The following is a 13,929-nucleotide window of genomic DNA, read 5'->3' as shown; positions in this document are numbered from 1 at the left end:
ATCCGTGGTGCACTGTGACACCAGCACATCAGCTTCTTCCCTGTCTTTGAACCGGGCCGCCTGCGCAAGGAATGCGAATGCGGTAATGCTTTTCGTGGAAGGATCAGAAGGGGGTAACGACACTCTCAAACAGAATGGCATATGATAGGAAACAGGTTGGAGAAAAACTTTACAATGCTTTGCACAGTAATTAAATGGAATTGCATTGCACTACGAGAGAAGATTTGTTCAAGCAAACTCGAAAGCAGGTTTGCAGATGGGAAAGCAAGCAAGAAAGCTCCGTTCTTGTCGATGTCAAAGGCTGCGGTTGAAGAGCAGAGCAGTTTCTGCCCAGTTTCGAACTGGGGATCTTTCGCGTGTAAGGCGAACGTGATGACCACTACACTACAGAAACAAGCCTCGGTCGCCCCCGCTGCAGCTCAGTGGCATCCAGCACTGAAAGTTGAAGCCATTCTACCTTTCACCTTTCTGTTTCCGTTAGCTCGTTGTTTAATGGGACTTGTTTAATTTTGGCGATGTGGTGAGCATGGACGAGATACACCGAAGTGTCTGTTTCCACGCGGTGTACCCCAATAACGTTGTGTTGCTTACACCTGCTTTAAAGAATTACGTTTTTGCGGAGCTTACCGTCGCAGTCTGTGGCAAAATCATTTAGTCTGTTCGACTGCTCACGGGAAAGGTAGCATTGTGAAACACTGCAGAAACGTACGACTTCCTTACTTTTGCTCCGACTGACCATACTCCGTGAAAGTTTCCCAGATTCTCAGCTGGAAGTTACCTCAGAAACCCTGTTAATTCGTAATGTATTGAGCGAATCGCAAAACAGAAAGCATTTAACACGGAACACAAACAAAACTGGAAAACCAAATGCATTTTCAGACACAGCGAGCATGAATGCTAAATGTGAGACAGTCCGGGGGCATGAGCCATACAGTAATCACACAACTAACAACAGGGCAATTCCAAACTACTCTTTCAAACATACTGGAGCCTGAGTGCACCACCACTTCCCAGACAATGCTGCAAAGAGACAAAGAAAGAACATAATAAGAATGGGCCATAAAAAGTGAATTTCACCAATCACAGTCTCGATTAGATTACCTTTCCCTTCCGATGTCTCCAGGACGGAAATGACTGAAGTGGGAGAAATTCAATAACATATGACATCGAAATACATTGGAACGATTTTCTCATTGGCCAGAAAACCAAATAACGACGAGTCGAGTCACCGTAGGACTCTGTTTCGCAACAACGATGAAATAACAGTCTCCATTCGGTTCCAGTAAAAGCTCAACTTGCCTGGAACAGAAAGCAACAGTAGAGCTGCTGGCGATTTTCCATGCGGGAAGCGAACACGATCACGACAGCACAGACACTTTGGAAAATTCGGCACTTTTCCACACCGCAGTCAATTCCCCGGGAAGCAAACTCATTTTCCTTCTGTTTTAAACAGAAATGAGGCAGGGATTGAAGCAGCATTTAAACCAGCTGTTCCGTTGGAGCTGTTCAGCAGAAATGGCAGCGGTGGGATTCGAACCCACGCCTCTATCGAGTCTGGAGCCTTAATCCAGCGCCTTAGACCGCTCGGCCACACTACCAGCACGCCCGCGAGTCCATTTTCTTGCACTTCCAATTGTGTTCCTGCATAACAACAGATTCAAACTGACGTGAAAAGGGTTGAATGATCCCTCTCCGACTCGCACAGCTGCTGGGATGTGCCCGTCTACAATATCAATTTCTCAGCAGTTAACGATAGCCCATCAATCCAGACAAAAATCACTGGTAAACTGAGTCTATCTTCTCAGACTGGATTCAGCTACAAATGTATCTGTGAGTGCGTGGGAATATATGATCGGTTATGATTGGGTCAAATTACCATGAGCTACTTGACATTACTGCAATTTCGATTCTTGCTTTGCTAAATGATTTCACCCATTGCTCGAAACAGGACAACTTTCACGTTTACACGGAACATGAAACACACCGGACTACAGGGAAAATGCACAAAGCTGAGCAGGCCGTGTCCCAAATCATACCGTGCAGCATAGTTTCAGTCACTGTGTCTGTTTTGCAGAATAAGGTTCCCAAAGAATGTTCCACCCTAAAACCGGAGGTAGCATTACAATCCGAGAACGACAGATTACATTGTGAGGAAGGTCTGACCTCGGGGCCGGTTCGAGATGTCACTTTCCTTGCCTTTTACCTTAACCGTGCAATTTGCTGCAGAGATTATCCCACCTGGACATGAGCCTCATCGATACCAAAAGAGTTGGAAACCTGTGTGTGAATCGATGAAAAAGCGCGACTCAATAAAGTTTAACAAGTTCCATGGTGCTTTTTAGAAATGCAGTTTCTGTTCACCTCAATCCAAAAGGCAGTTTCTGAACATAGTAACAGAAGTCAGAAGGTAATTACCTCACCCCACCCCCACTCCGGAAGAGGTGCTAACTGCCCTTGATTGCTTTTTGTTCACGATGTGAAGAGCTCTCACGCCTGAGTCACCGTCACGTCTCTGGTTGCTGAGTGAATCACAAAGAAGGACGTTCTCCAGAGCTGCAACTGCCTCACTTCCCCACTCGCCCTCCCCGTTTCCATTTTCCTGCTCGTCAGTGATGTAAAGAAAACCAAATGGATGCGATGTCATTCTGTCGCCTCTCTGTCGATTCCTCCGTTTCAGTTCCAACGTGGCTTAGATCTCGGGGCGCACCTTAATACTAGCGACGCTATGAAAGCACAGGTCCAGAGGTTCCTCTGAGAGTGTAATTTTTTTCATTGCTGTTGCTGATTGAATGAGCCACTAACGTGCGAACTGCTCCAAAACATGATTCAGGACCTCTGGTGCCAATTCTCGCACGTTGAATAACGACAGACACCTTCCAAATGAGGTCTTTCAGAGACGACTTTGGGATACATTTGACAGACAGACTAGTTGAGGAATCCGTGGTGCACTGTGACACCAGCACATCAGCTTCTTCCCTGTCTTTGAACCGGGCCGCCTGCGCAAGGAATGCGAATGCGGTAATGCTTTTCGTGGAAGGATCAGAAGGGGGTAACGACACTCTCAAACAGAATGGCATATGATAGGAAACAGGTTGGAGAAAAACTTTACAATGCTTTGCACAGTAATTAAATGGAATTGCATTGCATTGCATTGCACTACGAGAGAAGATTTGTTCAAGCAAACTCGAAAGCAGGTTTGCAGATGGGAAAGCAAGCAAGAAAGCTCCGTTCTTGTCGATGTCAAAGGCTGCGGTTGAAGAGCAGAGCAGTTTCTGCCCAGTTTCGAACTGGGGACCTTTCGCGTGTAAGGCGAACGTGATGACCACTACACTACAGAAACAAGCCTCGGTCGCCCCCGCTGCAGCTCAGTGGCATCCAGCACTGAAAGTTGAAGCCATTCTACCTTTCACCTTTCTGTTTCCGTTAGCTCGTTGTTTAATGGGACTTGTTTAATTTTGGCGATGTGGTGAGCATGGACGAGATACACCGAAGTGTCTGTTTCCACGCGGTGTACCCCAATAACGTTGTGTTGCTTACACCTGCTTTAAAGAATTACGTTTTTGCGGAGCTTACCGTCGCAGTCTGTGGCAAAATCATTTAGTCTGTTCGACTGCTCACGGGAAAGGTAGCATTGTGAAACACTGCAGAAACGTACGACTTCCTTACTTTTGCTCCGACTGACCATACTCCGTGAAAGTTTCCCAGATTCTCAGCTGGAAGTTACCTCAGAAACCCTGTTAATTCGTAATGTATTGAGCGAATCGCAAAACAGAAAGCATTTAACACGGAACACAAACAAAACTGGAAAACCAAATGCATTTTCAGACACAGCGAGCATGAATGCTAAATGTGAGACAGTCCGGGGGCATGAGCCATACAGTAATCACACAACTAACAACAGGGCAATTCCAAACTACTCTTTCAAACATACTGGAGCCTGAGTGCACCACCACTTCCCAGACAATGCTGCAAAGAGACAAAGAAAGAACATAATAAGAATGGGCCATAAAAAGTGAATTTCACCAATCACAGTCTCGATTAGATTACCTTTCCCTTCCGATGTCTCCAGGACGGAAATGACTGAAGTGGGAGAAATTCAATAACATATGACATCGAAATACATTGGAACGATTTTCTCATTGGCCAGAAAACCAAATAACGACGAGTCGAGTCACCGTAGGACTCTGTTTCGCAACAACGATGAAATAACAGTCTCCATTCGGTTCCAGTAAAAGCTCAACTTGCCTGGAACAGAAAGCAACAGTAGAGCTGCTGGCGATTTTCCGTGCGGGAAGCGAACACGATCACGACAGCACAGACACTTTGGAAAATTCGGCACTTTTCCACACCGCAGTCAATTCCCCGGGAAGCAAACTCATTTTCCTTCTGTTTTAAACAGAAATGAGGCAGGGATTGAAGCAGCATTTAAACCAGCTGTTCCGTTGGAGCTGTTCAGCAGAAATGGCAGCGGTGGGATTCGAACCCACGCCTCTATCGAGTCTGGAGCCTTAATCCAGCGCCTTAGACCGCTCGGCCACACTACCAGCACGCCCGCGAGTCCATTTTCTTGCACTTCCAATTGTGTTCCTGCATAACAACAGATTCAAACTGACGTGAAAAGGGTTGAATGATCCCTCTCCGACTCGCACAGCTGCTGGGATGTGCCCGTCTACAATATCAATTTCTCAGCAGTTAACGATAGCCCATCAATCCAGACAAAAATCACTGGTAAACTGAGTCTATCTTCTCAGACTGGATTCAGCTACAAATGTATCTGTGAGTGCGTGGGAATATATGATCGGTTATGATTGGGTCAAATTACCATGAGCTACTTGACATTACTGCAATTTCGATTCTTGCTTTGCTAAATGATTTCACCCATTGCTCGAAACAGGACAACTTTCACGTTTACACGGAACATGAAACACACCGGACTACAGGGAAAATGCACAAAGCTGAGCAGGCCGTGTCCCAAATCATACCGTGCAGCATAGTTTCAGTCACTGTGTCTGTTTTGCAGAATAAGGTTCCCAAAGAATGTTCCACCCTAAAACCGGAGGTAGCATTACAATCCGAGAACGACAGATTACATTGTGAGGAAGGTCTGACCTCGGGGCCGGTTCGAGATGTCACTTTCCTTGCCTTTTACCTTAACCGTGCAATTTGCTGCAGAGATTATCACACCTGGACATGAGCCTCATCGATACCAAAAGAGTTGGAAACCTGTGTGTGAATCGATGAAAAAGCGCGACTCAATAAAGTTTAACAAGTTCCATGGTGCTTTTTAGAAATGCAGTTTCTGTTCACCTCAATCCAAAAGGCAGTTTCTGAACATAGTAACAGAAGTCAGAAGGTAATTACCTCACCCCACCCCCACTCCGGAAGAGGTGCTAACTGCCCTTGATTGCTTTTTGTTCACGATGTGAAGAGCTCTCACGCCTGAGTCACCGTCACGTCTCTGGTTGCTGAGTGAATCACAAAGAAGGACGTTCTCCAGAGCTGCAACTGCCTCACTTCCCCACTCGCCCTCCCCGTTTCCATTTTCCTGCTCGTCAGTGATGTAAAGAAAACCAAATGGATGCGATGTCATTCTGTCGCCTCTCTGTCGATTCCTCCGTTTCAGTTCCAACGTGGCTTAGATCTCGGGGCGCACCTTAATACTAGCGACGCTATGAAAGCACAGGTCCAGAGGTTCCTCTGAGAGTGTAATTTTTTTCATTGCTGTTGCTGATTGAATGAGCCACTAACGTGCGAACTGCTCCAAAACATGATTCAGGACCTCTGGTGCCAATTCTCGCACGTTGAATAACGACAGACACCTTCCAAATGAGGTCTTTCAGAGACGACTTTGGGATACATTTGACAGACAGACTAGTTGAGGAATCCGTGGTGCACTGTGACACCAGCACATCAGCTTCTTCCCTGTCTTTGAACCGGGCCGCCTGCGCAAGGAATGCGAATGCGGTAATGCTTTTCGTGGAAGGATCAGAAGGGGGTAACGACACTCTCAAACAGAATGGCATATGATAGGAAACAGGTTGGAGAAAAACTTTACAATGCTTTGCACAGTAATTAAATGGAATTGCATTGCATTGCATTGCACTACGAGAGAAGATTTGTTCAAGCAAACTCGAAAGCAGGTTTGCAGATGGGAAAGCAAGCAAGAAAGCTCCGTTCTTGTCGATGTCAAAGGCTGCGGTTGAAGAGCAGAGCAGTTTCTGCCCAGTTTCGAACTGGGGACCTTTCGCGTGTAAGGCGAACGTGATGACCACTACACTACAGAAACAAGCCTCGGTCGCCCCCGCTGCAGCTCAGTGGCATCCAGCACTGAAAGTTGAAGCCATTCTACCTTTCACCTTTCTGTTTCCGTTAGCTCGTTGTTTAATGGGACTTGTTTAATTTTGGCGATGTGGTGAGCATGGACGAGATACACCGAAGTGTCTGTTTCCACGCGGTGTACCCCAATAACGTTGTGTTGCTTACACCTGCTTTAAAGAATTACGTTTTTGCGGAGCTTACCGTCGCAGTCTGTGGCAAAATCATTTAGTCTGTTCGACTGCTCACGGGAAAGGTAGCATTGTGAAACACTGCAGAAACGTACGACTTCCTTACTTTTGCTCCGACTGACCATACTCCGTGAAAGTTTCCCAGATTCTCAGCTGGAAGTTACCTCAGAAACCCTGTTAATTCGTAATGTATTGAGCGAATCGCAAAACAGAAAGCATTTAACACGGAACACAAACAAAACTGGAAAACCAAATGCATTTTCAGACACAGCGAGCATGAATGCTAAATGTGAGACAGTCCGGGGGCATGAGCCATACAGTAATCACACAACTAACAACAGGGCAATTCCAAACTACTCTTTCAAACATACTGGAGCCTGAGTGCACCACCACTTCCCAGACAATGCTGCAAAGAGACAAAGAAAGAACATAATAAGAATGGGCCATAAAAAGTGAATTTCACCAATCACAGTCTCGATTAGATTACCTTTCCCTTCCGATGTCTCCAGGACGGAAATGACTGAAGTGGGAGAAATTCAATAACATATGACATCGAAATACATTGGAACGATTTTCTCATTGGCCAGAAAACCAAATAACGACGAGTCGAGTCACCGTAGGACTCTGTTTCGCAACAACGATGAAATAACAGTCTCCATTCGGTTCCAGTAAAAGCTCAACTTGCCTGGAACAGAAAGCAACAGTAGAGCTGCTGGCGATTTTCCGTGCGGGAAGCGAACACGATCACGACAGCACAGACACTTTGGAAAATTCGGCACTTTTCCACACCGCAGTCAATTCCCCGGGAAGCAAACTCATTTTCCTTCTGTTTTAAACAGAAATGAGGCAGGGATTGAAGCAGCATTTAAACCAGCTGTTCCGTTGGAGCTGTTCAGCAGAAATGGCAGCGGTGGGATTCGAACCCACGCCTCTATCGAGTCTGGAGCCTTAATCCAGCGCCTTAGACCGCTCGGCCACACTACCAGCACGCCCGCGAGTCCATTTTCTTGCACTTCCAATTGTGTTCCTGCATAACAACAGATTCAAACTGACGTGAAAAGGGTTGAATGATCCCTCTCCGACTCGCACAGCTGCTGGGATGTGCCCGTCTACAATATCAATTTCTCAGCAGTTAACGATAGCCCATCAATCCAGACAAAAATCACTGGTAAACTGAGTCTATCTTCTCAGACTGGATTCAGCTACAAATGTATCTGTGAGTGCGTGGGAATATATGATCGGTTATGATTGGGTCAAATTACCATGAGCTACTTGACATTACTGCAATTTCGATTCTTGCTTTGCTAAATGATTTCACCCATTGCTCGAAACAGGACAACTTTCACGTTTACACGGAACATGAAACACACCGGACTACAGGGAAAATGCACAAAGCTGAGCAGGCCGTGTCCCAAATCATACCGTGCAGCATAGTTTCAGTCACTGTGTCTGTTTTGCAGAATAAGGTTCCCAAAGAATGTTCCACCCTAAAACCGGAGGTAGCATTACAATCCGAGAACGACAGATTACATTGTGAGGAAGGTCTGACCTCGGGGCCGGTTCGAGATGTCACTTTCCTTGCCTTTTACCTTAACCGTGCAATTTGCTGCAGAGATTATCACACCTGGACATAAGCCTCATCGATACCAAAAGAGTTGGAAACCTGTGTGTGAATCGATGAAAAAGCGCGACTCAATAAAGTTTAACAAGTTCCATGGTGCTTTTTAGAAATGCAGTTTCTGTTCACCTCAATCCAAAAGGCAGTTTCTGAACATAGTAACAGAAGTCAGAAGGTAATTACCTCACCCCACCCCCACTCCGGAAGAGGTGCTAACTGCCCTTGATTGCTTTTTGTTCACGATGTGAAGAGCTCTCACGCCTGAGTCACCGTCACGTCTCTGGTTGCTGAGTGAATCACAAAGAAGGACGTTCTCCAGAGCTGCAACTGCCTCACTTCCCCACTCGCCCTCCCCGTTTCCATTTTCCTGCTCGTCAGTGATGTAAAGAAAACCAAATGGATGCGATGTCATTCTGTCGCCTCTCTGTCGATTCCTCCGTTTCAGTTCCAACGTGGCTTAGATCTCGGGGCGCACCTTAATACTAGCGACGCTATGAAAGCACAGGTCCAGAGGTTCCTCTGAGAGTGTAATTTTTTTCATTGCTGTTGCTGATTGAATGAGCCACTAACGTGCGAACTGCTCCAAAACATGATTCAGGACCTCTGGTGCCAATTCTCGCACGTTGAATAACGACAGACACCTTCCAAATGAGGTCTTTCAGAGACGACTTTGGGATACATTTGACAGACAGACTAGTTGAGGAATCCGTGGTGCACTGTGACACCAGCACATCAGCTTCTTCCCTGTCTTTGAACCGGGCCGCCTGCGCAAGGAATGCGAATGCGGTAATGCTTTTCGTGGAAGGATCAGAAGGGGGTAACGACACTCTCAAACAGAATGGCATATGATAGGAAACAGGTTGGAGAAAAACTTTACAATGCTTTGCACAGTAATTAAATGGAATTGCATTGCATTGCATTGCACTACGAGAGAAGATTTGTTCAAGCAAACTCGAAAGCAGGTTTGCAGATGGGAAAGCAAGCAAGAAAGCTCCGTTCTTGTCGATGTCAAAGGCTGCGGTTGAAGAGCAGAGCAGTTTCTGCCCAGTTTCGAACTGGGGACCTTTCGCGTGTAAGGCGAACGTGATGACCACTACACTACAGAAACAAGCCTCGGTCGCCCCCGCTGCAGCTCAGTGGCATCCAGCACTGAAAGTTGAAGCCATTCTACCTTTCACCTTTCTGTTTCCGTTAGCTCGTTGTTTAATGGGACTTGTTTAATTTTGGCGATGTGGTGAGCATGGACGAGATACACCGAAGTGTCTGTTTCCACGCGGTGTACCCCAATAACGTTGTGTTGCTTACACCTGCTTTAAAGAATTACGTTTTTGCGGAGCTTACCGTCGCAGTCTGTGGCAAAATCATTTAGTCTGTTCGACTGCTCACGGGAAAGGTAGCATTGTGAAACACTGCAGAAACGTACGACTTCCTTACTTTTGCTCCGACTGACCATACTCCGTGAAAGTTTCCCAGATTCTCAGCTGGAAGTTACCTCAGAAACCCTGTTAATTCGTAATGTATTGAGCGAATCGCAAAACAGAAAGCATTTAACACGGAACACAAACAAAACTGGAAAACCAAATGCATTTTCAGACATAGCGAGCATGAATGCTAAATGTGAGACAGTCCGGGGGCATGAGCCATACAGTAATCACACAACTAACAACAGGGCAATTCCAAACTACTCTTTCAAACATACTGGAGCCTGAGTGCACCACCACTTCCCAGACAATGCTGCAAAGAGACAAAGAAAGAACATAATAAGAATGGGCCATAAAAAGTGAATTTCACCAATCACAGTCTCGATTAGATTACCTTTCCCTTCCGATGTCTCCAGGACGGAAATGACTGAAGTGGGAGAAATTCAATAACATATGACATCGAAATACATTGGAACGATTTTCTCATTGGCCAGAAAACCAAATAACGACGAGTCGAGTCACCGTAGGACTCTGTTTCGCAACAACGATGAAATAACAGTCTCCATTCGGTTCCAGTAAAAGCTCAACTTGCCTGGAACAGAAAGCAACAGTAGAGCTGCTGGCGATTTTCCGTGCGGGAAGCGAACACGATCACGACAGCACAGACACTTTGGAAAATTCGGCACTTTTCCACACCGCAGTCAATTCCCCGGGAAGCAAACTCATTTTCCTTCTGTTTTAAACAGAAATGAGGCAGGGATTGAAGCAGCATTTAAACCAGCTGTTCCGTTGGAGCTGTTCAGCAGAAATGGCAGCGGTGGGATTCGAACCCACGCCTCTATCGAGTCTGGAGCCTTAATCCAGCGCCTTAGACCGCTCGGCCACACTACCAGCACGCCCGCGAGTCCATTTTCTTGCACTTCCAATTGTGTTCCTGCATAACAACAGATTCAAACTGACGTGAAAAGGGTTGAATGATCCCTCTCCGACTCGCACAGCTGCTGGGATGTGCCCGTCTACAATATCAATTTCTCAGCAGTTAACGATAGCCCATCAATCCAGACAAAAATCACTGGTAAACTGAGTCTATCTTCTCAGACTGGATTCAGCTACAAATGTATCTGTGAGTGCGTGGGAATATATGATCGGTTATGATTGGGTCAAATTACCATGAGCTACTTGACATTACTGCAATTTCGATTCTTGCTTTGCTAAATGATTTCACCCATTGCTCGAAACAGGACAACTTTCACGTTTACACGGAACATGAAACACACCGGACTACAGGGAAAATGCACAAAGCTGAGCAGGCCGTGTCCCAAATCATACCGTGCAGCATAGTTTCAGTCACTGTGTCTGTTTTGCAGAATAAGGTTCCCAAAGAATGTTCCACCCTAAAACCGGAGGTAGCATTACAATCCGAGAACGACAGATTACATTGTGAGGAAGGTCTGACCTCGGGGCCGGTTCGAGATGTCACTTTCCTTGCCTTTTACCTTAACCGTGCAATTTGCTGCAGAGATTATCCCACCTGGACATGAGCCTCATCGATACCAAAAGAGTTGGAAACCTGTGTGTGAATCGATGAAAAAGCGCGACTCAATAAAGTTTAACAAGTTCCATGGTGCTTTTTAGAAATGCAGTTTCTGTTCACCTCAATCCAAAAGGCAGTTTCTGAACATAGTAACAGAAGTCAGAAGGTAATTACCTCACCCCACCCCCACTCCGGAAGAGGTGCTAACTGCCCTTGATTGCTTTTTGTTCACGATGTGAAGAGCTCTCACGCCTGAGTCACCGTCACGTCTCTGGTTGCTGAGTGAATCACAAAGAAGGACGTTCTCCAGAGCTGCAACTGCCTCACTTCCCCACTCGCCCTCCCCGTTTCCATTTTCCTGCTCGTCAGTGATGTAAAGAAAACCAAATGGATGCGATGTCATTCTGTCGCCTCTCTGTCGATTCCTCCGTTTCAGTTCCAACGTGGCTTAGATCTCGGGGCGCACCTTAATACTAGCGACGCTATGAAAGCACAGGTCCAGAGGTTCCTCTGAGAGTGTAATTTTTTTCATTGCTGTTGCTGATTGAATGAGCCACTAACGTGCGAACTGCTCCAAAACATGATTCAGGACCTCTGGTGCCAATTCTCGCACGTTGAATAACGACAGACACCTTCCAAATGAGGTCTTTCAGAGACGACTTTGGGATACATTTGACAGACAGACTAGTTGAGGAATCCGTGGTGCACTGTGACACCAGCACATCAGCTTCTTCCCTGTCTTTGAACCGGGCCGCCTGCGCAAGGAATGCGAATGCGGTAATGCTTTTCGTGGAAGGATCAGAAGGGGGTAACGACACTCTCAAACAGAATGGCATATGATAGGAAACAGGTTGGAGAAAAACTTTACAATGCTTTGCACAGTAATTAAATGGAATTGCATTGCATTGCATTGCACTACGAGAGAAGATTTGTTCAAGCAAACTCGAAAGCAGGTTTGCAGATGGGAAAGCAAGCAAGAAAGCTCCGTTCTTGTCGATGTCAAAGGCTGCGGTTGAAGAGCAGAGCAGTTTCTGCCCAGTTTCGAACTGGGGACCTTTCGCGTGTAAGGCGAACGTGATGACCACTACACTACAGAAACAAGCCTCGGTCGCCCCCGCTGCAGCTCAGTGGCATCCAGCACTGAAAGTTGAAGCCATTCTACCTTTCACCTTTCTGTTTCCGTTAGCTCGTTGTTTAATGGGACTTGTTTAATTTTGGCGATGTGGTGAGCATGGACGAGATACACCGAAGTGTCTGTTTCCACGCGGTGTACCCCAATAACGTTGTGTTGCTTACACCTGCTTTAAAGAATTACGTTTTTGCGGAGCTTACCGTCGCAGTCTGTGGCAAAATCATTTAGTCTGTTCGACTGCTCACGGGAAAGGTAGCATTGTGAAACACTGCAGAAACGTACGACTTCCTTACTTTTGCTCCGACTGACCATACTCCGTGAAAGTTTCCCAGATTCTCAGCTGGAAGTTACCTCAGAAACCCTGTTAATTCGTAATGTATTGAGCGAATCGCAAAACAGAAAGCATTTAACACGGAACACAAACAAAACTGGAAAACCAAATGCATTTTCAGACATAGCGAGCATGAATGCTAAATGTGAGACAGTCCGGGGGCATGAGCCATACAGTAATCACACAACTAACAACAGGGCAATTCCAAACTACTCTTTCAAACATACTGGAGCCTGAGTGCACCACCACTTCCCAGACAATGCTGCAAAGAGACAAAGAAAGAACATAATAAGAATGGGCCATAAAAAGTGAATTTCACCAATCACAGTCTCGATTAGATTACCTTTCCCTTCCGATGTCTCCAGGACGGAAATGACTGAAGTGGGAGAAATTCAATAACATATGACATCGAAATACATTGGAACGATTTTCTCATTGGCCAGAAAACCAAATAACGACGAGTCGAGTCACCGTAGGACTCTGTTTCGCAACAACGATGAAATAACAGTCTCCATTCGGTTCCAGTAAAAGCTCAACTTGCCTGGAACAGAAAGCAACAGTAGAGCTGCTGGCGATTTTCCGTGCGGGAAGCGAACACGATCACGACAGCACAGACACTTTGGAAAATTCGGCACTTTTCCACACCGCAGTCAATTCCCCGGGAAGCAAACTCATTTTTCTTCTCTTTTAAACAGAAATGAGGCAGGGATTGAAGCAGCATTTAAACCAGCTGTTCCGTTGGAGCTGTTCAGCAGAAATGGCAGCGGTGGGATTCGAACCCACGCCTCTATCGAGTCTGGAGCCTTAATCCAGCGCCTTAGACCGCTCGGCCACACTACCAGCACGCCCGCGAGTTCATTTTCTTGCACTTCCAATTGTGTTCCTGCATAACAACAGATTCAAACTGACGTGAAAAGGGTTGAATGATCCCTCTCCGACTCGCACAGCTGCTGGGATGTGCCCGTCTACAATATCAATTTCTCAGCAGTTAACGATAGCCCATCAATCCAGACAAAAATCACTGGTAAACTGAGTCTATCTTCTCAGACTGGATTCAGCTACAAATGTATCTGTGAGTGCGTGGGAATATATGATCGGTTATGATTGGGTCAAATTACCATGAGCTACTTGACATTACTGCAATTTCGATTCTTGCTTTGCTAAATGATTTCACCCATTGCTCGAAACAGGACAACTTTCACGTTTACACGGAACATGAAACACACCGGACTACAGGGAAAATGCACAAAGCTGAGCAGGCCGTGTCCCAAATCATACCGTGCAGCATAGTTTCAGTCACTGTGTCTGTTTTGCAGAATAAGGTTCCCAAAGAATGTTCCACCCTAAAACCGGAGGTAGCATTACAATCCGAGAACGACAGATTACA

General features: G+C 46.1%; 10 non-coding genes across 10 annotated transcripts; all 10 read right to left on the bottom strand.

Annotated features, from left to right (window-relative positions):
- Nucleotides 1-321: 321 nt before the first annotated feature.
- trnav-uac (transfer RNA valine (anticodon UAC)) lies at nucleotides 322-394 on the bottom strand. The gene has a single exon. It is a non-coding gene; the product is annotated as a tRNA-Val (tRNA).
- A 1,122-nt stretch (nucleotides 395-1,516) lies between these two features.
- trnal-aag (transfer RNA leucine (anticodon AAG)) lies at nucleotides 1,517-1,598 on the bottom strand. Its single transcript has one exon. It is a non-coding gene; the product is annotated as a tRNA-Leu (tRNA).
- A 1,669-nt stretch (nucleotides 1,599-3,267) lies between these two features.
- Nucleotides 3,268-3,340, bottom strand: trnav-uac (transfer RNA valine (anticodon UAC)). Its single transcript has one exon. It is a non-coding gene; the product is annotated as a tRNA-Val (tRNA).
- Nucleotides 3,341-4,462: 1,122 nt separating this feature from the next.
- On the bottom strand, nucleotides 4,463-4,544 carry trnal-aag (transfer RNA leucine (anticodon AAG)). Its single transcript has one exon. It is a non-coding gene; the product is annotated as a tRNA-Leu (tRNA).
- A 1,669-nt stretch (nucleotides 4,545-6,213) lies between these two features.
- trnav-uac (transfer RNA valine (anticodon UAC)) lies at nucleotides 6,214-6,286 on the bottom strand. Its single transcript has one exon. It is a non-coding gene; the product is annotated as a tRNA-Val (tRNA).
- A 1,122-nt stretch (nucleotides 6,287-7,408) lies between these two features.
- trnal-aag (transfer RNA leucine (anticodon AAG)) lies at nucleotides 7,409-7,490 on the bottom strand. The gene has a single exon. It is a non-coding gene; the product is annotated as a tRNA-Leu (tRNA).
- A 1,669-nt stretch (nucleotides 7,491-9,159) lies between these two features.
- Nucleotides 9,160-9,232, bottom strand: trnav-uac (transfer RNA valine (anticodon UAC)). The gene has a single exon. It is a non-coding gene; the product is annotated as a tRNA-Val (tRNA).
- A 1,122-nt stretch (nucleotides 9,233-10,354) lies between these two features.
- trnal-aag (transfer RNA leucine (anticodon AAG)) lies at nucleotides 10,355-10,436 on the bottom strand. The gene has a single exon. It is a non-coding gene; the product is annotated as a tRNA-Leu (tRNA).
- A 1,669-nt stretch (nucleotides 10,437-12,105) lies between these two features.
- On the bottom strand, nucleotides 12,106-12,178 carry trnav-uac (transfer RNA valine (anticodon UAC)). Its single transcript has one exon. It is a non-coding gene; the product is annotated as a tRNA-Val (tRNA).
- A 1,122-nt stretch (nucleotides 12,179-13,300) lies between these two features.
- On the bottom strand, nucleotides 13,301-13,382 carry trnal-aag (transfer RNA leucine (anticodon AAG)). The gene has a single exon. It is a non-coding gene; the product is annotated as a tRNA-Leu (tRNA).
- Between the last annotated feature and the right edge of the window lie 547 nt (nucleotides 13,383-13,929).

Source organism: Chiloscyllium punctatum, chromosome 18 (assembly GCF_047496795.1).
Source record: "Chiloscyllium punctatum isolate Juve2018m chromosome 18, sChiPun1.3, whole genome shotgun sequence".
NCBI lineage: Eukaryota > Metazoa > Chordata > Chondrichthyes > Orectolobiformes > Hemiscylliidae > Chiloscyllium > Chiloscyllium punctatum.
This window is presented reverse-complemented; position numbering and strand designations above follow the sequence as displayed.